The sequence below is a fragment of the Desmodus rotundus genome, chromosome 9 (assembly GCF_022682495.2).
Source record: "Desmodus rotundus isolate HL8 chromosome 9, HLdesRot8A.1, whole genome shotgun sequence".
NCBI classification, from domain to species: domain Eukaryota; kingdom Metazoa; phylum Chordata; class Mammalia; order Chiroptera; family Phyllostomidae; genus Desmodus; species Desmodus rotundus.
Genome location: NC_071395.1, coordinates 86,019,423 through 86,041,923, shown reverse-complemented (window position 1 = coordinate 86,041,923; position 22,501 = coordinate 86,019,423). Strand labels below are relative to the sequence as shown.

At 43.8% G+C, this 22,501-nt stretch overlaps 1 protein-coding gene across 5 annotated transcripts in view; it reads left to right on the top strand.

Annotated features, from left to right (window-relative positions):
* Positions 1-22,501, top strand: part of KCNJ16 (potassium inwardly rectifying channel subfamily J member 16) — a 45,130-nt gene that overhangs the window by 6,840 nt on the left and 15,789 nt on the right. Inside the window, exon 1 of one of the 5 annotated variants that reach the window (XM_024573295.2) lies at positions 13,205-13,696. The exons of 3 other annotated variants lie outside the window; for them this stretch is intronic. The gene's annotated coding sequence lies outside the window, so the exon portion shown is untranslated. Of the gene's footprint in view, positions 1-13,204; positions 13,697-22,501 lie in introns of those variants that run through there. One more of the 5 variants, XM_053911549.2, reaches the window with a different exon arrangement.

Sequence of the window (22,501 nt, the reverse complement as noted above, 5' to 3'; positions counted from 1 at the left end):
GGAAATAGCCTCAAAATATTATGCCAAAGCTGTACTGTGAAAGCTGCCTGTGTACCTGCATTGCCTTGCGTAGGTTTTCCCTGCCATTTCTTTGTAGGGTTATGTCTGAGTACCTCTCTCTCCTTAATCTTCTGCCTCGGTTTCCCATCAGTGCTGTCTGAAGGGCAGACTTGGCGTAGTTCAAAGACTTCACGTGTTCTCCATCTCGGGAAGACAGTGTCTGGAGGATGAGCAGCCTCTTCGTTTCATCGAAGGTTTGCCTCCACATCGCAAATGTTCTGTTGCCAAAGTCAAGAAAAGAGGATATTTTTGGTGATTATTCCATGACTTACATGAGGCTATAGGGAGAAACTTAGGAAGACATTCCTCTATCAGTGACAGAAGTGCCACTTCACAGCAGAGACATTTTCAGTGTACTGACTGATATTTATTTAACAAGCACAGGGCGCTAACTCCCTGCTGTGCCTCATCCTCGGTGCTTTACAAATATTCATTCTTCATCCCCATGAAGGTTTCAAGAAAACAGAGAGGGCATGTTATATTTTCAGGGTCACACAGCTGGAAAATGGCATTGCTAATTTTGGACCAGTCAGTCTTTCTCTATAATATGTGTTTTTAACCACTAATGTATGCTTTTTAAAGAACCACAGTTCCCCATAAATTCTTATTTGTTTTATTATTAGATATCTTAAGTTATATTAACATATAATTTGGATTATACGCCCACCAGTCACGAAACCCGTGTACACAACTCCAAGTGAAAGGCTGAGAAGTGTTCAGTCATTGAAACAAGACAGAATCAAACCGCTGAACCCTGCTCTCTGAAATCCCATTATTGATTTCTGTGTAGTATTCTATTTTGCACACCAAGCATTAAATTGTACTTTCTTTATGAAGACATGGAAAGAGTAAATTCCAGCAAATCAGAAAGAGAAAAGATTTATGCAGTTTGTCGAACAGGCGGAACCCCAGCTGCACCAGCAGAGATTTGTCATTTTTATCAACAGCTTACAAGCACGGACAGAACTTTAAACGTGTAAATCAATACAGACTTCACTTCCCTGAGCAAGTATAACCCCAGTCCAAGGCAAGTAACGTTTCATGAATGGGGAGCGTGCACTCACCCTGTATGGTCCTCCTCACACAGGGAAGTCTGTTGGCTTCAATACCAAATACTGAACTAATACCGAGTAAGCCATTTGTAAGTGACAGCAGAGCCCTGTGGTTCTTGACAGATTTCTTAGTTTAGTAAAAAGGCTCTTCTTGTTTAACCTGATCTAAAATAGCCCCGTTTCTTCGTGCCAGTGCATATTAACTTGGCTAGTTAGAAATTCCTGTTTGGTAATGCAGGTATTTAGAATGAAAGTTTTCATGGAGGAAGAAGTCTTAACTATATATTTTTTTTTACTTTTCAACTGTTACTATTCAAAAAATAACTACATTAGAATACTTGTTGAGTAATCCTTTTTCAAATATTCATCAAAAGAATGTCTCTTGACGAAAGAGGATGTTTACTTTTTCAGCTGAAAAAAAACCCTACTGGGAAAATGTGTCAGTGGCCCTCCTCTGAAAAGCGCTGGGGCCTTCACCTTTGAGAGGACTGAGCTGGAGCCCCTCACAGGCTTCTTTATTGTGTCTGGCATTTCCTTTTACGTAGTCTCAGCTCTTAAACTAAAGACCAGATCGCTCTCTGACATATTTTTGGTTTTTGTTGTTGTGTTCATCTTTACTCTCCTTCTGCCCTGATGCCTAATAAAGTAGCAAACAACATGTGTGGCCGTACGTCCGGGCTTAGCCAATTCTTTTACGGTGGTTCTGTCACTTTGCATCTTCAGACAGCTCAGTGGGGTTGGTGAGGGTGATGGCAGTGGAATTCTTTCTTCAGTGATGAAAATACGAAGGATCAGGTCAATTGAGTGACGTGCTGGTACATGGCGGAGAGGGGGATTCCATTCCAAGTTGTTGACTGCAGATTCATTCCCTCTGCAGGTACTGTGGTGCCTGCTCTCCTTTTCCATCTCTGCTGCAGAGAAATCTCAAGAGGGTAACAGGTTCCTTCTCAGTGTGGCAGTGGTGTACGTGTTCGAATCGGACAGACCTGGGTTTTAATCTGGGCTTGGTCACTTAGGACTTACGTGATTTAGGCTAGTGCTTCTTAAAGTGTGGCGTGGGGCCAGCAGCATCGGAGTCACCTGGGAACTTGTAGTAAAACATGCAAGTTCTCAGGCTCCACCTCAGACCTACCGAAAGAGCAACTCCGGGGATGGAGCCCAGCATGTCTGTTTCTGACCAGCCCTCCGGCTGACTGTGATGAACATGAAGGTTTGAAAACCAGTGGTCCAGGCCAAGGCACTTCCCACGATAGAAGTTCCATTTCTCTTCCATTTGGGTCAGTGGCAGCTATGATACACAGTTCTTACAAGGATTGGGGCAATGATTGTGAAACAACTAACACACAGCAGGTGGGCACCTTCGAAATGCTGACATTCCCAGGGGACGGAATTTTATTGCAAGGGTACATTCCAACTCATGCACTAAGTGCGGGCCTCTAGGAGAGCAGAAGTGGTCACCTCCCTTGGATGCAACACTGTTTCTGAATGTGGGAGAGATGACTATTTCTAACTTGCGAGGCAACCGGACGGTGCACTTGGCGGTACTCAGCGTAGTTAGTGGCTGCCATGGAAAAGAAATTGAATGAAGCCAAGTGACAGTTTTCCACCCAGGAACTTGCAAGAAATCAGGGCAGGGGCATGACCTCTGTTTTTGTCACCACCACTTTACTTGTTCCTGTGATTCTGGCAGTGGAGTCGCGATAGCTGTGTCCAATGGCCACATTCAGTTCCATAGTTTGAATTGCTTACAATTTTTATATCTAAATGCGGCTCAGTATTTTGAAAGCCCTTAGCTTAAACAAATCTGTAAATTCTATTTAAAAACTTATTGAAAAAATGTCCAACCTGCGTTCATCAAAACATTTGAAAGCTGGTTTTCAGTGGCTCCGTGCAATGCAGGGCTGTGAGCAAGCAAATTACGCCGGTTTCTGCTTCTGACTCCCAGTTTGTCCTCCTGCTGGCCCTACGGATGTAGGGACCCCTTGTTAAATACCCGCCACGTGTCAGGTGCCCTGCTGTGTGCATGGGGCCACCCTGTCATTTGTTTGCATTTATTGAGGGGGAGGCTGGGAGGTGCTTTGTAACAGAATTGGGGGATTTAAACCACATCACTTAGCCACCTAAGTTTTTGTTTCTAGATTGAATTAAGATTCTTGCATAATCTGTACATGAATTTTAACTACCAGGAAGGACAGCAATGTTATGCCTGCTTTTAATAAACACTCGACATCCCCAGGTTCCGGAAGTTTAAAGAGAAACAACAGGCAAAAGCCATGTCCTTTATTGTTTGTTGCAATAGTTCCCAAAGGTGGGATTCCTGACTTGGGAGGAGGCAGGGACAGAAAAACAATACCTCATGGCACTTAAGGGTAAAAGTACGGGGTTTCCATAATTGTGGTCGTCTGTAACGAGAGGGCACTCCGATAAAATCACCTTCACTCACCAGGAAGAGAGGGAAATGTTTAGCTATAAACTAGACTTACAACCTCATGTAGCATGTTTTTGAAAGGTTACCATATCTCTGTTTACCAAATTTGTCTGTAGATAAAAAAGTTCAAAGCTGATCACTCCAGTGTTGACATAGAACACAGGGCTCTGACTGCCTCTGTTTAGAATCTCTAGTTACATCACCCTCCAGATGAAGGCAGAATGTGATGTGCTGGCCCTTCCTCACCCTGGGCCTAGCCCTCAGGCATCGCCACTTTAGGAAGGAGACCTCGACTGGTGGGACTGGAGTGGTCCGCTTCTGTCCAGCCTCAGCGGTCTCCCTGCACTGCAAGAGAGCTGTTCAATCATTTGCTCAAGCATTTATTTTTTTAGGCTCCGCATCTGATTTAATCACTGACTTACCTTCCCGTGAAAGTATTTGTGCTGGTTAAACAGGGCAACTCAATCTAGGCAGAACCTGCTCTTTCTGCTTCTGTTCCAGGGGTCAGCGTAGAAGAAGGGCTGATCACAGGGATTTTATCATTGAATGGGGTCATTGTCCCAGGTTTTTTGTTTTTCCCTTGAAAAAAATTCTACAGGCCTGAAAGCTCTCAGATAAGGGGGAAATCTACCTGAAAACACTGTGTTTCTTCTCACAGACCCTTCGTTTGTTGAAAACAGATTATCTTTGTTACACTTTGGCTGGGTAAAATGGCACATATGATCTGGGTAATTGAGGTCAATGGCAACACTTGGACTTTATTTTCCCAGGGCTGAATCAGGGACCTAATTTAGCCACGTGGCCTTACTTTCAGACTGAGTTGCCAGTGCACTGGGGGCGTTTAGCATGTTCCTACTCCCCCTCTGATGTTTTTTGTTTCATCTGTGCTGTTGGCTGCAGGTCTGGTTCTTTGTTGTGGCCCTGGGGGCTCTTCAGTTTCCCGCTCTTACCCAGGTAGACCTTTATAAGACACTTGGGGCTCCTTGGCTTGCCCGTAGCCTATCCTGAGCTGCTATTCCACAGAGTCCCTTCTCCCTTACTGTACCCTCTCACGTCATATTCACATTTACTCTGAGACTCTTGAGTGCATCGGCCCATGCACTGAAATAATGTCAGTATGTTGAATGCTGTGATGTCCTTGGTGGGGGTGGGTGCTCACTTGCACTGTTTAAGCAGAGCCTCATTCATAGGCCAAGCGAACAGGCGTTAGACAATACCAAATAGTCTAAAATTGGGTCTGCACCCTAAATAACAGAGTGCAGAATATCAATTTAAAAGCACATTTGAGTGAACCATAGTGGGATTTTAATTTTTTTAATTTAGTTTTTATTGCTTTATCAGTCTCAGCTTCCACATAGGATCAAAATAACTTTCAACAACATCTTCTAAAGGTGAGCTTGCTGCTTCAGCCAGTATTTCAGAATCACAGAACAAACTCACCCTTACAGCCTGCAAATCTGCATCTAGTGATCTGGAGTTACCAGGAAAAGTTGAAGCACAACTTTTAAGATTTTCATCACCTCTTGGTAATGCGATATATTCCAATATAAGAGTAAGCTTAGCCCCTGGAAGGGCATTTTGGGAAAACAAATTCAGAACCTGACTTTTGTCAGGCAGCTAGTTTCACAGTTGGAAAGAATTGATCTACTCGCTAGTCCGTAAATTTTTAAAAGTTGAAAGGTAGTAAAAGATTCCTCAGGGATGAAGAAATAGAAGAAAATTCTAAAAGATATAAAATAACCTTTCAGAGGCAAATATGGATGTTTGTATTTGTTTCCTCTGGCTGCCTTAATAGGGTGGCTTAAAACAACAGATCCAGAGGCTGGGAGTCTGAAATCAAGGCCACCCTGCCCCCAAAGCCCATAGAGGAGGCCCCTCCCTTGCTTCTTCAGCTTCTAGGGGCCCCAGGTGTTTTTTGGCTTGTGGCCACATCACTCCCATCTCTGCCTTCATCTTCTCATGGCCTCCTTCTCTCTCTCTTTCTCTCGCCTGTGTCTGTGTGTGTCATATTGGATTAGGACCCACCCTAATGATCTCATCTTAACTCGATGACATCTGCCAATACCGTATTTCTAAATAAAGTCACATTCACAGGTACCAGAGGTTAGGGCTTCAAAATATCTCTTGAGGGAGAACACGGTTCAACCCATAACAGGTGGTGATGGCAAAGAGATGAGAAACTCCATACTTTCCTTACAAAATAATATAGAAACACAATAAAATTAAAAAAAAAAAGACTTCCTTTCCTTTTCTTAACAATTATCCTTGTGTTTTTATTTGGCCATTGTGAAATGGTAAGATAATACGGCATGTAAACATTTATCTTTCTACTTATTGCTTTGAATCTTTCATCCCTTTGCAGAGGCATGGCCAGACTCGTTCTTTTGTAATTGGCCCTGAATTTGCCGAGCTGTGAGTAAGCAGGCAACCTTAATGCTGATAATAAACAAAATGGGAGAATGTGTTTCACAAAGAGGAGAGAGTTCAAATAAAAGGAGGAAAGAAAAGGAACAACTCACTCTGGACTGAGGAAAGGTGAAGGACATGAAGTATTTTCAGAAACGGTTATCCTATAAACACGGAGAAAATAGAGATGTGGGTATTGACGCAAGAGCTCATGACTCAGATTTTCTTCCATAACTTTTCTTGCGCCCCAGACAACCATGTGTTCTGAAGCTTCCACTATATTTTCCAGACTTCCTAGCCTAAAGAGAAATAACAATAGTAACATTTGCATTTACTTAAGGCTTAGAAAAACATCAAAGTGCAAATCATAGTAACCTTCAAGGAGTGTCTGCCTGGAAGAACTGAGTCAACCATTTTGGCCAAGGCCGTCTTTTGGTCCTTATTTTCATGGCAGCGATAACGATGTATGCAAGGAGGGTGGAAAGGTGGGAGTGTCAGATGGATCTACCTGTGAACAAAAGCATCTCAGTGGTGAAAAGACTATTGAATAGTGAATGTTGCCTTTGCGAATTTGAGAAAGCTGCAGAAGCTAAAAGAACTTGAGCTGCTAACAATTAGCGATACACAGGCACCATCTAGATTGAAAGGACGGGTTGGCGAAATATTGAAATTACCACATCCATCCACGGTGCTTTATTAGCCAAGGAGGTAATAAGCCAGAGAAATGTAGCCAGCAGAAAAGGTGGGGGGAGTGGTAAAATACATTTACCTCACTTTTTGTGACTGAGGCAGATTTGAATTAGTAGATTCGACCAAGACAAAATGTATTATGCACTATCACCCCTAGGTTTAAAATAATTTGGACTGTGAAAATAGGGTCGCACTTGAGAGTAAATGCAAAGTGGGCAAAATGCCACGTTTCCAAAAACACGATGCCTCCAACGTGCCGAGTGTGCCAGTCCTGAGAGATGGTAGGAACTGTTTTCCTCGAGACCCTCCACTGGAAGGCTATGCAATTTCTCCCCAGAAAAACCATTATCTTTGAGAATTTCCTAGTATAATTTTCATTAAGATCAGAAAGACTCAATTACAGTTTTATCAATCCAGCTTAAAATATTGGCTCACAGATAATTAGGGTTCTAAGAAAACTAAGCTGCCATAAAAAAAAGCATGAATGATTAAATTCATTTTTAACTGATATCACAGAAGACTCTGAATAATTTATTTGGGGGGTTTATTCATGAATAGCTCAATGTATTAGTATTGGTGTGGAGGCTATAGGCTCAAAATTATATTCATGTAAGGCTGCTGTCCCACATTTCATTTACCACCGTATTGTGGTGTTTATATTGAGAGGCTGAACGTACAAAGGAACAATGGCCAAGACCATATATGACAATACAACTCTGACCCACAACCTCTACAGCAAATTGCTCAGAAGACAAACCACAATGTTCACCGCAATGCGCCCCAAATGGTCAAGACTTGGTCATTGACTTCCAGCTCTCCTAATTTTTGCCCCTGCTTCTAACTTAGAACCAATGAGAGAAAGCCAGATATGCCTCTGCACAGCACTTACGCGGGATGCCTGTATCTAGTAACCTGAGTCCAGCTTCTCGTGCCCGCAGCCAGCAGCCACTGGGGAGGGCAGACCTGACACCCTCCTTCCTCACTGGGAACTTCTCTTTCTCTGCCTCCCTCTGAGTCGCTGCTAAACACAAGTGACACTAGCTGGCTCCCTTGCTGTAGCAAACTCTGAAGGGTGTCCACATCTGTTGTAATTTGGGTGGTCTTTGCTTATTTCTACAATGTTTACTATAATTTCTATATAGAAACCTTTAAGTGGCAAGATGAACCTGCCAAAGTTTAGATATCATTTAGGGCCACTGGATAGTAGTGCCCATCATTTTGAAAGCCAGAAACATTGTTAGAACTGGTTCAAACTTGGGTCAACATCCCTTTGTTAAATCTGTGATAATTTGGCGTTTGTATCACTCAGTTCTCTTTCCAAGTCATCACAGCCAAGGTCTCCCTGCTCGTGAGTCTCCTGTGCAGTCTGGTTTGGAGGGTGGTTTCCCTTGTGGGGCTGCTTGGGGATAATGGGGTATTCACCTGTGATGAGCTCGAATGGGTTCTATTTCTTTAAGAAGGTCTGTTTTTGCCTTTGTTAACTGAGAAATGTGAGGTCTTTCATAGTAGGAGGTGTTAATTCTAATCCTGATGGTAACTTTTATTCATAAGAAGATTTGGAGAGTCTATTGACCTATTTAAGTCTTATTTAAAAATTGCTAGTAACATTAGTTCCTATCTTATAGGTTGCTTAACATTTAAAACAGGTAATTTCTGTAAAACAGTTACGAAAGTCCTAATATATAACATGTATTCAATAAATAATAACTGTAGTTATTACAACAAAACAGGTGTTCCTATTTCCAAGTGAATAATCTTTTCATATCTGACATGACAACACAGAACATTTGCAGCCAAGATTTAGAAATTGCAGGTGACTTGCTAGTTTGCACACTGAGGTATCAGACAAGCTCTGCTCTAAGACGATACATGCATTACATCATGTGGAGAATAGAGGCCACCGTCTTCATAATTCAGGTGCTGGGCACCGGCTGTACTGAAGACCGAGCCTCTCAGAACTGGGATGATCTGGAGTCAGGCAAGCTGGAATAAGTAGTGACCTCAGTGGCCTCTACTGGCTGAGCAGGTCACACCTAGCAACTTGATGAAGGTTTGTGGACATTGACTTTACTTCTTAGAGTGTAGACATTCCTACTCTGTAAACACATGCCTGCAGAAGCGCCGCAAGATCCATGACCCAGCCTGCTGAAGAAGCCAGCGTGTCCCCTATTCTCCTTTGCGTCTGACACGGTGAGATGCTCGTTGTGCAGACGTGACGTGTGTAAGCTTAATTTCTGAATCAAAGGAAAAATTCCTGGGCATTTTATGTGCATTTTTCTTAATATGATCACAGAATCAGAGTTAGCTATTTAATCCCAAACGAGACGTGACCTCACTGGGGTTTGCCCCTGGACTAGATTCCGGAGTTCCACCCCAGGACAGCGTCGATTGCGCTGCCTATGAGCTTCGTCTCCTCCCTGATGTCACGGATGTGTTTGGAAGGAGGGGGCGTCTCTAGCGAATGTTTTCCAAACAAGTATTTTGTGGGAATTTCACTAAAAGCCATTTAGTGGTCAATCTGGAAACCAAGAACGGAACAAGTTATCTTGTTAAAATTCTTCAATCAAAAGGTATTTGTTTTGTTCGGTGGGTTTCATTAGAAATGAGAGGAACAGGTCATTAGAGGGAAGTGGGAAGACCTATCAGGAGCACCTGGAACACTTTTTCAGAGACACACATTCAATTAGATGCTTGAGAAATGTTACTAAGAATAGGCCTTGAATGCAGCCTCAATAATATATTCTGCAACTTCCCGACAGTGACTATTCCAAATGTTTTCCATTCCCTTGAAATCGCTGTTCCTGTCTCTTCTGCTCTCCATCCCTTTATTTAACAGGGAAATAAAACCGCCACTTCTTGCCACCCAACCTGTAGACCTGATTGCAGCTGTACAGGTTCTTTCCTTGGAATCCTCCTGGACGGTTCTTCATCCCTCCTTCTTTTCCTCCTCCCCTCCGATAGATTCCGATGATAGCAGATTCAGACTTCCAGATATCTCTTGAGTCTCCTTCCTGTGCTTTAGTCCCCTAAGTTATGCAACATCTTTTTCACTGCACCCCCATCTGTTGTCTGGACAATCCATTCTCACCACCACTGCCAGAATGCATTCTTTTAAGTGCTAATCTTATTGCCTTACTCCCTTGGTGGAAGCCCTTTAATCCCTCCTTAGAACAATCAGTATTCTTTAACCTGATCTACCAGATGCCGGCTCACCACTCCAACTCTATCTCATACTTTTGCTACCTCCAGTTCAGGGCTGACATGGTTTGTCCTAACCAGTTGCATTCAATATGAATAGAATAAAGTTATAAATTACACCTTTTGGGAAATGTGACTCATGAGTAACTATTGCAGAATGGATTCACTGAAGACCAACAACAAACACATCCACGGTTTCTAAGAGGGTAGGAACCTATCCAAGAGTGAAAAAAGGCTAAATGTGAAAACAAGTTTATTCATTAGTAGAGCTTTAAGTTGAATATTTACAGTTCCCTCAATATCTGATAAGGACTTAAGTGCTTACTAAATTATATGGGAACATTTAAAAGTCTAAATCATTTTTCAGAGTATCCCTCTTAAAAAGCCAGCAATTTCAAACCCGTTTCTTTCCATGCCATTCAACAAATGACAACTTTAATAAGGCATAGTGGTATATTTAATTTAATGAGAATATACCCTACTATATCAAGTAAAGACCAATTTTTTCCCTTATCCAAACATTAGGAACAAGAGGCTTTCTCTCTACCTGCCACCCCCATTCATAGATACTTTGAAGTTGAATGTTGATGGAATTAGGCCTTTGAAGTGGCATTGTAAGTGGAATCTAGACTGATTATGAGCTGCACATAAAAACGAGGCACGCAGAGGAGAACAACCAGGACATTGAGCGAACCCTAGGCTAGGACTCATCACACAGGGCCGTGCTGAGCACTCATGTCAGCTCCCATGAGCCAACCATGCTCACCTCTTACCAGGCCCCACGTTCTGAGACATCACACTAGCAATGCGAAATCAGCCATGTGTGGAGTAACCACAGAAACTGACAAACTCTACCAGTCAGCCCTCTGTCCCCCTCAGAGAGCCCACTGTTAAAGTTTTCTGGCACACCACTGCTTCTGAGTTCAGTTGACCAAATGTCCCAGCAGCCCTGGTGGACTCCTGTCGCCTTGGTAACTCAGCATTTAGCATTTGCCCATATCCTCTTCTCTCTCAAAAGTGACAAATTAAATAATCAGTAGGCATACCAGGAATAGTAGGATGCTTCATAAATTTTTCACTGGAAAAAGTAAAGACTTGGGTAAGTTAGGAGGTAAGAAGCAGCCATAAGATTCTTAACTCTTTTTTTTTGTCTGAAGAACTGGCTGTTTAAAGTAGTACCAGACGCGTTTTACAGAGGGACGAGGGACGGCGTGAGGACAGGAAAGACTTGTGAATGCTGCAGGGAGACATATTTTCATCTGAGTGTCAGGAAGGACTTCTCCCTGGTAGAGCTGAGTCATCCTCAAACAGGAACAGAGCACGTGGCGGGGGCGGGGGCAGTGCGACCCTTGTCAATGAAAATGCTGAAGCAGAGACTGAGGGCCCACTTGGGGGGATACTGTTGAGGGACTCAGGCGATGAATTCTTGTTGTATCGCTACTCTCCTGAGGATTCACACTTTGTGTGGAACCTGACGAGACATTTTGGCAGTTCCCACAGGGTCATTGCTTGGTAATGAGTGTGTTTGGGAGTCGGTACAACCAGCCAGAAAACCAGTCCATTCAAATTCAGAAGAAAAAAAAAAAAACCCAAACAGAGAGTCTTATTAATCCTCGCTGTTCAGTTTTAAAATTAAATAATTTGAGAGGAAGTACATGCTAACGAACTTACTACTGATTCCAGATTTTGAAATCTACTAGGGTAATCTATTCCACTGTAGCACAGTTTGGCCAAAGAGAAGAAAATAAGTCAGTGAGTTTCAACTAACTTTAGAATCACAAGTAGTGGGAGAGAGTTTTATAAATAGCGGGAAAAGAACACATTGTTTAGTAGTGAGGACTTCAGTCCCTTCCTCCGCATCCTGGGGTGGCCAGGCAGTCAGAATGATAGGAAGCCTGCTGGCCTGCAAAGACGGGGCCTGTGAAGCTGGTTCGGGTCTCTCGGGAGGCACGGTGTTGGCAGTGGCTGGGCCTGTGTGAAACAACTTAAAATTCCTCCTTGGGTATGGCAAGTCCGGGTACAATAAACAGTTCCGTCCGATAGCTAGTATCTTTATTGTGCAGCGTGCAGGACTGTTTTTCTCTATTTAAAATGACTTTATTCAATTAATCAGTTTGTTTATCTTGTGGATTCTGTAGTGAAACCATGAGATCAAACAGGACACCTTCCTCAGCCCCACCAAAAATACTTATTTTTTTAATAGAAATGACACACAAGAGTAATTGAGGGACATTTACTTAATTAAAAAGTTGATAACGTAGCAACATCTTATCTGATGAATTGTAACATCTCACACTAAAACAACACAAAATAAAAAGCCCTCTTCATGAAAACAATACCCTCTTGACCCCCATATTCCTTCCCATCTATCACTGTGTTTTTCTACTCCATTTGTCAGCAGACCTCCCAACAAGTGAGATGTACGTGGTGTTCCCTTCCGCTCACCCCGTTCCCCTTGTTCTGGTCCAATCAGGCATTTGACTTCCTAACTCTACTGGGACGTGTTTCATCAAGGTCACCAGTGACATCACATTACCATATCCAATGGTCAATTCTCAGTCCTCATCTTGACCTATCGTTCATTTCTGGACAGACGACCAGTTCCTTTTTCTTGTCACACTTCCCTCATTTCATACCACGCATCATCGTTTTCCTTCAGTTTCAAGCAATTCTCTTTGTTGGATCCTCTCATCTTCCCAACCTCAGACGGGATGCCCCAGAGCTTCGTCACTGGAACCTCCCTTCTAACTATTCTCACTCTGTGAGATCCCATCCATCCCTGTTCATAGTTTCAGTTACCGCGTGTGCTGATGACTCCCCCTCTTACACCTCCATTCTGCATCTCTTCTTTCAACTCCAAAATACTGGACCATCTACCTGACACTCTTACTTGGTTGTCAGAGTGCATATCCAGTTGCCGCAGCCAGACCTCGGCTACGGAGACCCCTCTTCAAACTTCCTTCTCTCCCAGTTCTATCATCTCAGCAAACGACACCAGCGTTCACTCCATTTCTTATAAATGCCCACATTTCCATGACACTTTCACCCAAATTGTAAAACTTCCTTATAGGTGAAAAATGGACACTGAGCAAGAAGCGTAGGCCCTCCCTTAGCCCGAACTTAGAGGAGGCAAACAAACAAGCCATAAAACAAAACCAACTCAGAAAAACATCTAAACCCTTTACCCGAAACCACTGCTGAGGTCGTCACTGGTGTTCTGGGAGCACACCCTCCCTCGGAACCCAAGTGAGATGATGTTGGGCAAGAAGCCGTGTGCCATAGGTGTAGGGTTACATGGTCAGGGTGTGTGTTGACACAGAAAAATCTTTATAATGACAGTAACAGAGCACCTACATTTAAGAAAGACGCTCGGAAGGAGTTGTACAAGTCCTGGAGGTATTCGTAAGAGAAAGTCCAGGTTTCCGGGACAGTAATAAGTTTGGGGGCCATTTTGTGACTTGGGGAGATCCTTGTAACTGAATAAGCTCACAAGGGTTTGATCGAGAGGGATGTAGATGGGCAGGGGGGAAGGCTGTTTCTCCTTGAGTCTTGCTTTCTGTAAGCCACCACTGGCAAGACTGTCCACTACGTGTAGGCATGGGAACCAGTTAAAGAAAGTGTTGATTCACCAGAGAGAAGCTGAGAACTCAGGGGCCTTTGTGTGTGTGAATGTGTCCGGAAAGGCAAAGAAGAGTGAGATTCTCCCGTGGGCTTTCTCATCTCCATGGCGGGAGGTGCTGGCAGCCTGGGAGAGAGCTTGAAGGAGCAGACAGCAAAGACCCCTGAGGTGTCTAGCTGCAGTGCTCTCAGAAGATGAAAAGGATACAGGGTTTGGACCTGAACTTCATTATCTGTTACTAAGGTAAGACCGTTTAGTGGGTTACAAAGTGATTCAAGCCGGAGCCAATTGCTCACCTGCTCTCTTAAGCCGGTTTTTTTTTTTTTTTTTTTTTTTTTGTAGAACGCCTGCAAATGGGCACCTGCCTGATGCTTCCTTTGGCCCAGTAGGCATGCTTTATCGCTCTACTGTCTGTGGCTGGGAATAGTCTGTCTTTCTCTCATATAATCTCTGGGGAGTGCTGAACCAAACAGATTAAGAATGTGCGTGCCATTTATAGATCAGTTAAGGGAAGTAACATTCAGGGACAAGGAGACTAAAAGCGTGATGAATTAGCCGAACATGACTTACTGACATGGGGCAATGTGGAAAAGGATGAGTCTTTAATTTCCTGTGGAAACAATCATTCATAAAACCAGCTCTTTTTATGTCTTTGTCACTCTTCTACTGATCCAAAGGGACAACAAAGTGGCATTAAGAATTTGAAACTGTGTGATAAAATATGCTGTCATTAGTTTAAAATTAATTGCATCTATACAACTAAAAATATAGACAGAAACACTGTAATGACTCATTAGGAAAAAAAAGCCCTGCTGAAAGGTAACTGCCATAAATAGTGAGCTCCTCGAGCGCTGAAGTCTGACTAGGCATAAAAGCACTGGGTTTTCTCAGGTTTAATGTTCTCCTTCTCCTCCTTGCTGCCCTTTCGATTTGCACTCGGGACAGTTGCTATGGAGCAAATAACACCCAGTGTGAGCCAGGCCTTCAGGTCCCCGTGTCACTAGTGGAAGGAGCGGAGGCTGAAATAACGCAGCCTGTCTACTCGTAAGTTCCAGGACTGTGTGGGTGCTTGGCCATGGGTTTAGCCATAACCACGTTTTATTTATAAAACTCTCTAAGCTTTTTTTTTTTTAAATAAAAGCAACCCCCTTCTTTTACTTTCTTATGAGCTTGAAATAATCCTGAGAATTCAGAAGGCGCTAAGGGGCAATGTTTCCAGAGGGTCTGAAAGCCTGTAACCCTGTGGAGCCCAGACTGGCTCCTTGTTAGCAGCGTGGCCCTCCCAAGTTCCTTAGCTTCTCTCTGCCTCCTTTTCAGAAGCCACTAATAATCTCCACCTCTTAGGTATTATTGAATCTCATTTGATAGGGTACCTGGAGCATAGAAAGAACAAACGAAGTGGAAACAGTAATAACTAGTTCTGTTCCAGAGAGGAGGGAAACTCTGCTGTATTCAGGATGTGGGTTAATAGCCAAGCTGGGAATACTGTCTCAAATGACTCAACCCCAAGAAACATACCTCTTGTTCTCAGGTTTGTGAAAATACCAAGCGATTGCGATTTTGTAATGAGGAAGGTGGGATACTGTTACAATATCAAAGGCAGTTCTGGCCAGGCACGCCAGCCCTGACCTGCTTCTGATGTGGTTTTCGGGACCAGCGGTGTTCAGCTTTCCGATTTCAGACCTCCACATTCCATCCCTGGCCTCGCCCCTCTGATGAGCCCAGTCTCTGCAGGCCAGCGATGCCACTGGGGTCAGGGAAGATATGTTGGGATGGGCTGGCCTGAGGGGTAATGAGGTTCAAAAAGAGAGTTAGGGCCAGGGACATTCTTTTGTGTATACATAGTTTAATACAGACAAGTCTGTCATTTCACATCGTGAAATCAAATCAAAACATCTGCCTCTGTCATTGGCATCGTGGCTGTTTCAAATCAGCTAAGGCAAAGCTGCTGTTTTGTCGAAGTGATAAGCTTCCCGTGAAAACCACTGACATTCACAGGGCACCTGCTACTTACTATGTAGGGTTACCTGAGTGGACTCTCATCATTACCCTTTTCAAAGGGATGGGGATCCAAGTCATAAAATAACCGGTCTGAATTCACGGTAAGTGGTAGGGATGAGATTCAAACGGAAATCAGTCTGACTCCAAAAATCAAATCTAAGTGATAAAAGTAAATGCTTATTTTGTTTGCGTTATACACATATCATCTCTGCAATGACTGGTTGTGATAAGAACCTGGTAAGACCTTCCTGGGACCCAGGTCATCAAAACCTAAATTTGGTTCACCTTCAAGAGATGGTGTGTCCAAACTCACAGTGGGAATCGGGGCTACCCTGATCTAGAGCCCTCTCCCTAACCTTGGAAACTTCCCTGTCAGCCATTGTTCTGGGATGTCCCTAATTTTTCACCAAGAAAATCTATGGTTCAGTGTGAGAGGAGGTTTTGTTTTGTTTTGTTTTGTTTCTTTTAAGTTTCGGACATATACAGAGGTACAAAGTTAAAATGAAAACAGATGAGCTAAAATTGAACGAAGGCACGGATCATACAAAAACACGGGTCAGTGTGATCTTTCTGTTGGCATGACAATATGGCTCATAATTATTTTTTAAAAATAGGAAAAAACTCAAGTGTTTTTATTTCGATGAGAAGATGAGGCCTTTCTGGCACCGTTTATTTTTAATCCTCTTGGATATTCTTTCACCACCCTTCATCTCGTAAGATTGGGGTTAATGCTATTTACTAGTTAACGAAAAATAACACGACCTAAACCTTTATATCTTCATGTGAAAGGAGACCTTCAAAGGTATCTAGGTCAGCCATGTACCTACTCAGGAAATTCTTCCCTGTATTCTTCAAGTTGACCATCCAAATTCTGAGCAAAGAGTCCCAATTTTCACTAGATTGCTAGAAATACTAATAATAAAATCATTCTTCTGGACACAGATACTAAATCAACCCCTCTAAGGTCTTGGAGCTGGAGTGTAGCCTCCAAACCACAAAGATGACAAAATGAAGATTTCCAAGCCTAATGACTCAGAGGCAGAATTAAAAGACCATCATTTAAAGGCCCCAGGTTTCTGTGATGAGTGTCCCTATATTATAATTGTGAAAGTGAAAGGAAGGGGGAGTGCTCATAATTTACCATGAAAACATCACAGCTATTAGAACACTGATTTTTTAAAAAATGATTTGTGTATCTTGCACAATTTTAGAGCACAATGAATTTTATTTTCAGTGTATGTCCCTTAATCAATGGGACCTTTTTATTAAATAAATCTCCCTCGCCATAAATCCCATCCACGTTTCCTGGTTGCACGCTCTGTAATCACACAGCCAGACTGCTTTCTGACTGTGTGAAGACACAGTTGAGAGTGGTGACCAACCTGGAGCGGCGTCATGTCTCACTTAACTCACTCAGCGTGTCCACATCACGGCACCGGAAATATAGCTGCTGCTCAAGAAGCTATATTGAGTTTCAAATGCATATGTGTATGTTTCCTTTAATAGTTTCTCCTTCAGTTCTTTTTCCTAGGCTATCTTCAGCGCCACTCCACCGTTATAGTGACTTCTCTTAAAAAGCATGTCATCCAGAATTGAACTTTAGATATGAAACACCCACAATTAAACAAACTTTTACTACTTGCCCTCGAAATTCTGTGGATGAAAAAACTGCTTTTGTGGGAACCTTTGCCTTGGCTGTCTGGGACAGTTATACTTTTAAGCTCACTTGCTGCTCCTCCCATTCTCGCTGCTCCTCTTTGCTGGTCTTCTGGGCCTGATACTGCTCAGCTTTTAGTGGAATAAATTGCCTCAGTTTCCCTGCTGTGGATTTCTCCCATTCGTGGAGCTAAGAGCATTCGACCTCACCCTCTGCTCCTGGCTTTTAGACGGGTCAGTGCATAGAGCACCCAGGTGGCTCTAAAGCATCTCAGGGGCTCAGCCACCGCCTCTTGTGGTTGTTTCTTCTCGGAACCCGTGCCCCAGTCGTAGTGACTGGGTTTCCTCTTTTTCCTGAGATCAGTTTGCAAAACCCACCTCACCGTGGTTCTGGTTGCAACAGCTCTTCTTCTTATCACAGCTTTGAACCATGAGATGAGTCTCTTGTTCTCCCTTTTCCCCAACTTTCACTACCTGCGTAACCCTGGATAACTCTACCAAACTAGTGAAGCTCCAGTTCCTCTTCCTTAAAATGTGGGTGATATTAATACCCAGGTCTTGGGTTTTGTGGTAAAATTAAACACATTCATGCATGTCAAGTGAGTGACACTTAACAAGGCTGAAGATGGCATCCAACCCTTATTCTCTCTCAGTCTGGAGCCCACACCCAGGGCCTGATCATTTTGGTCACATGTCTTTGATGCGGAATGCTTGCCTGCCTGAATAGCTACATGCAGGCTGCTCTCCCCTCTGTCAAGCTCCCAGCTCTGTGTTTCCCTTCCTTCCTGTTCCATGGCCTCTTACCCGGTGGCTGGTAAGCTGATTAACTACAGCCATATCACCCTTTCCTTCTACACTGTCCTCCAGTAGCTTAACTGAACTTCTGCCCTCCACAGTCATACCTGCACCTGCCTCTACACACGGCAGATGCCCCATTCCAGGTCAGTCCCAAGTTCTTGGCCTTTGACCTTAGGTGTCTGGCTGGTATATTGCCTGTTAGGCCACATATATCAGATTTGATACTTAGAAAGGAATTACTATCTTCTTGCCAGATCAGTGCTCCACGCCATTGGGGTGACTGTCTCAGGTCCCCAGGCCCACAGGCTACAGAGTGAAAAGCTACAAGTGGTGTACTCTACAACCAGCCGCTACACCAGCCTTAGCGCTGATCTCCCGTCTCCGGAGGCTGAAACACTCACAATGCCAGCTGCCCTCTGTCTGCAGTGTTACCACTTAAGCAAATTCTAGACTCTCAGGATAGTACATTTTTACCTATGTGCAGTTTCTTTTAAATGAAGAGAGAAATGTGGGGTTTTTTCCATCCCAACCTGAGGTGGTTTTGTATTCTTTCATGAGAGAGTCAGTCAGGCGTGGCCATGAGAGGAGACGGCATCAAGGCTCAGGAAAACACAGAGTTTATTATACTCACAGGCCTTCGAGCCAGGAGACACAGCACGCCACATGGGAAGACCACATGGGAAGACACCAGGGTGGCCAGGAGGCAGGTGGCAGGAGTGAGGGGAAAGTCTAGGTCACGGCCCTGTCAGGGTTTCCTCGGAAAAGGGAAGGCAGGGCAGGACCTATGGTCTATAATTGGCCAGTGTGGATAACTTTTGGCAGGCTTCGGACTCTAGGGGTGGTCCCTAGTTGCTTGGTACCTGGCCCTGGGATGATTAAGGCAGAAGGATATTGCCTCTTTAGATACACAGGCCAGACAGAGGAGGTAAGGCTCTGTACAGGAAAAGCATGCTCCAGGTGGGATCCTTCGCTATGTCTAAGAATTGGTCAGCCCTCCTAGAACAACGCTGGGCAGTCTTTCCCCAGCCAGAGCCGGGACCAGAACCACCATTACTATTGGATGAGAAGGCATATTTCTGATCACAGTTGGCCAGTGTCCTTGAGGAGAGCACTGTTTTCTGTCTACCTCAGTAAAAATGGCCTTTGCCTAGTTGCAATGATTTCCTAAACAACCTGCCACATGTGTGGGGGAGAGGGGAGAGGATGATTCTCTAACTCCCATATCAGCAACCAGATTACATACACACACACCCCACCCTTCTCTCCAGCACTGAGCCTTTATGATTAAGACTAATCCTCCATAAGAGTCAGCTTTCTGGCTGCAGAAGGAATTAATGCCAAACTAAGTGTGTACTTTGGATCCAAACAGTAGGAAGCTTTATCCTTGCTGATTTCCTCAGGATGCTCTATGACATCATCCACACTCCATTGTTTTTCCCTTTGTGTTCAGACACTTTGGCTCAATTCCAAAAAGTGTCCAAAGGCAACAAGTCTTCCCTCCAGGCCACGCATTGGCGGTGTAATCTTATAATAGGAAACATTCTTCTCCATGAAAAGGCATCAACCAATTAGCTCTTTTTGAACACTTCCTTTAGCCTTTTTCCTTGCTGACAGTTTTTTTAGATTCTTAACGGTTCTATCAGGTGGGCTTTGGCTGGTGGACAGTCAGCTGTGCTTGTGTGAACCAGTTTGCACTTCCAGAGCTGGTCTTGTCAGTAAACTGGGGAGACCTATCTCAAGGAGGCTTGACAAGAACCACCAATACCAAAATATCGCCCTGCGATCCTGGTGTTTGGAGTTACAGGAATAGCTTATAATCATAATTCTAGAATCCGGTTGGAGCCTTAACTACAAAAAATATGCACACCCAAGAACATGACATTAACCTTTATTCACCATTTATAATCCAGTCGCAGAGACATGAAATGCAATCCCAGTTCTTTCAGTTTCCAACTCGATGATGACATACAGTGAAGACTTCATTTCCTTAAGACTTAGTTTGTGAGTGTACAGGACATGAACGATATACTAAAGCCTACTTTTCAGGAGTGTTGTTAGGATTAGGGGCGAGTGACACAGCACTGAGGCTCTGAAAGAAGAGGTCCCGCTGGACTGAGGGGCAGATGCCCCTGAAAGTGGAAGCTGGGGGCTCACAGAGAGACCTTGATGAGTGTCACGAATCGCCTGTGAGCCAGACCTCAAGGCTGCACCACACTGAACTCCTGGTGATACGTTTCGATTTCCTGGCCGTCGCTGTTGAGGTGGCTGAGATTTCCGTAGTGCATTCTGTTGCACTGACAGTGAAATCTCCTCGGGCGAAGGGCCTTCAGAAATATGCCCCCGGTGGGGCAAGATCACAAACCCCAGTGTGTGCTTCTGTACCAAGAACGTTCTTCGAGTTGAATGACAAGGATGAGGGTCATGAACAGCCCTGCTGGGGAGAGGAAGTGGAGACCAGCTGTGCTTGACGCACAGGCATCGCTACTGTATTTTCACGCCCAGCCAAACGCGAGAGGAAGTCTGAGTGGAAACTCTGGGCTGGTGGCGCTGGGGAGTGAGGAGCGGCATCTTGCGTTTCGGTTTTCACAAGTTCTGGGCGCCATTTAGCCAAATATGAATATGCATGGCTATTACATCTCCTCTTTTAAGTGTTTGTGGATATAGAAGCTTGCGTTGGATACTCACAAACTGTTGAAAATCTGATTTGAGAATTCATTTCTAAATTTTTTTCAATGAAGCCACCCCATTTATCTTTCTATAGGGAAGTTACATGAGATGTGGAAATTCAAATGCCAATAATATTTACATTTCTCAGTTAAAAAGCCAATATTTCTTCCTCTGGTCCAAAACTTGAAGAATGGAAAAAGCTATTTTAGTTCACAGCATATTCTTTCCGTTAAGATTTTAAATTTCTGCAGTATTGCCAAGGCTCATCTGTTGAATGAATTTTTCATAAATGTTATCTTCCCTACATGGGGGCAAAGTGGCATTTTGATTAAGTTGAAACAAAAGGTAATTTTATTACCTTTTCTCTGCATCCCCTTCTCTAGTCAGTCTCAAATAAAAGGCCAGGCTGGCTGCTTTTATAATGGTTAGGAATTACTTGTAATAAAATCAGTAGCTAAAAAATGTTGAATTTTAAAAATATATTAGAAATCTTTCTCCATATTGCTACGTTCTTGGCCAGGAATGAATTTTGATTTCAATATGGGAAATCTATTTGTTCAAGCCAAGCACCACTCACATTTCCATACACAGATTATCTGCTGGATGAATTAGCCCATGGGATTAAAAATAAAAACCCCTAAACTGCCTTTTGCTCAACTACCCAGAATGTTCCCCTTGATTACATCCTGCCTGTCTGACAGCTTGAATTCAGGGAACAGAAAATCATTTCAATAGCATGCAATGCACGGAAATGGGGCATTCTTTCCAAAGCAAATGATTTATTCCAAGCCAGATGCAAATCGATTTCTGACTGCTTCCCTTCTGTGGCTTGTCTATGGCACCATCTTCCATCATTAGTCTAGAAACTCAAGAATTAACCACAAAAGCAGAATGCTGGGGAAGCACCTTTGCACTGCGGGGGAGGAACAAACTACCCCCGAGGCCTAATAATCAAACAGACATGAGACAGATTAGCAAAAGAAAATAATCAAATTTAACACATACATATGTACAGGAAACCTGTGTACGTGAGAGTCAGAGGCCCCCCATGCAGACATTGTTCAGAGACAGAATGGGAACAGGAGTGTGTAAGCCATCCTGAGCTAGGGATGAGGCCAGGTGGCTTGGGGCCCTCACAGGGCCATTGCAGGGTGATAAATTTGTCCCGCCTACCAGTAGGTCAAAAGAGGTTATCTCTGATCATCTCTTCCTTCAGGCAAGGCCCCTAATTCAAGTTCTTCTTTGTAGTTAAGGGAGGGACAGAAGTTTGTCTTGAGCCTGTGGCTAAAGTTGCCTTTAGCTCAAAAGAAACTGCGTACCACAGAGGCATGCCGTGGGGTGATTTGTTCTGAACCCCCACAGCACTGTAAATGCGGGGAAAGATCTCAAACGTAACCCCTTCCTTTGGTTCCTGCAGCATCGTGCTGCTTTGATGTTATTCTGCCATAGAGCACATGTGCGCTCTTGGCAGTCTGTCTCGGTAGACTGTCTGTAGTATTCTTGGCGACACGAGCTCCCCAAGAGCAACAGTAGTCCTCATAATCCTCAGTAACAGTCCGCATGGTGCCTCAGGCATGTTTAAATGTGGGCTGAATTGAAGAGTGCACAAAGGCTGTTTCCATGCTCTTTTACAGGCATTGGTATATTTAGCTAAGTGATCCAGTGTCTCACAGTGAAGGTTTAAACACCTCACCACCAGGTTTAAGGGCAAAGTGCCATCTGCCCCACACTGAACTCCCCAGTGTCTGTCCCAATGACTAGTCCAGCCCAAGAAATGCCGGGAACAGTGTCCCTTCTCTTTTTAAGAGGAGTATCACTAACTTGGGCCACCTCTGCTTATATTAGGCATCCATAGATGATGCAACGAGACCCTCCAACTCAGGTAGGATGACTCATTCTTCCTGCAGAGCACCGCAGTGGAGGCAC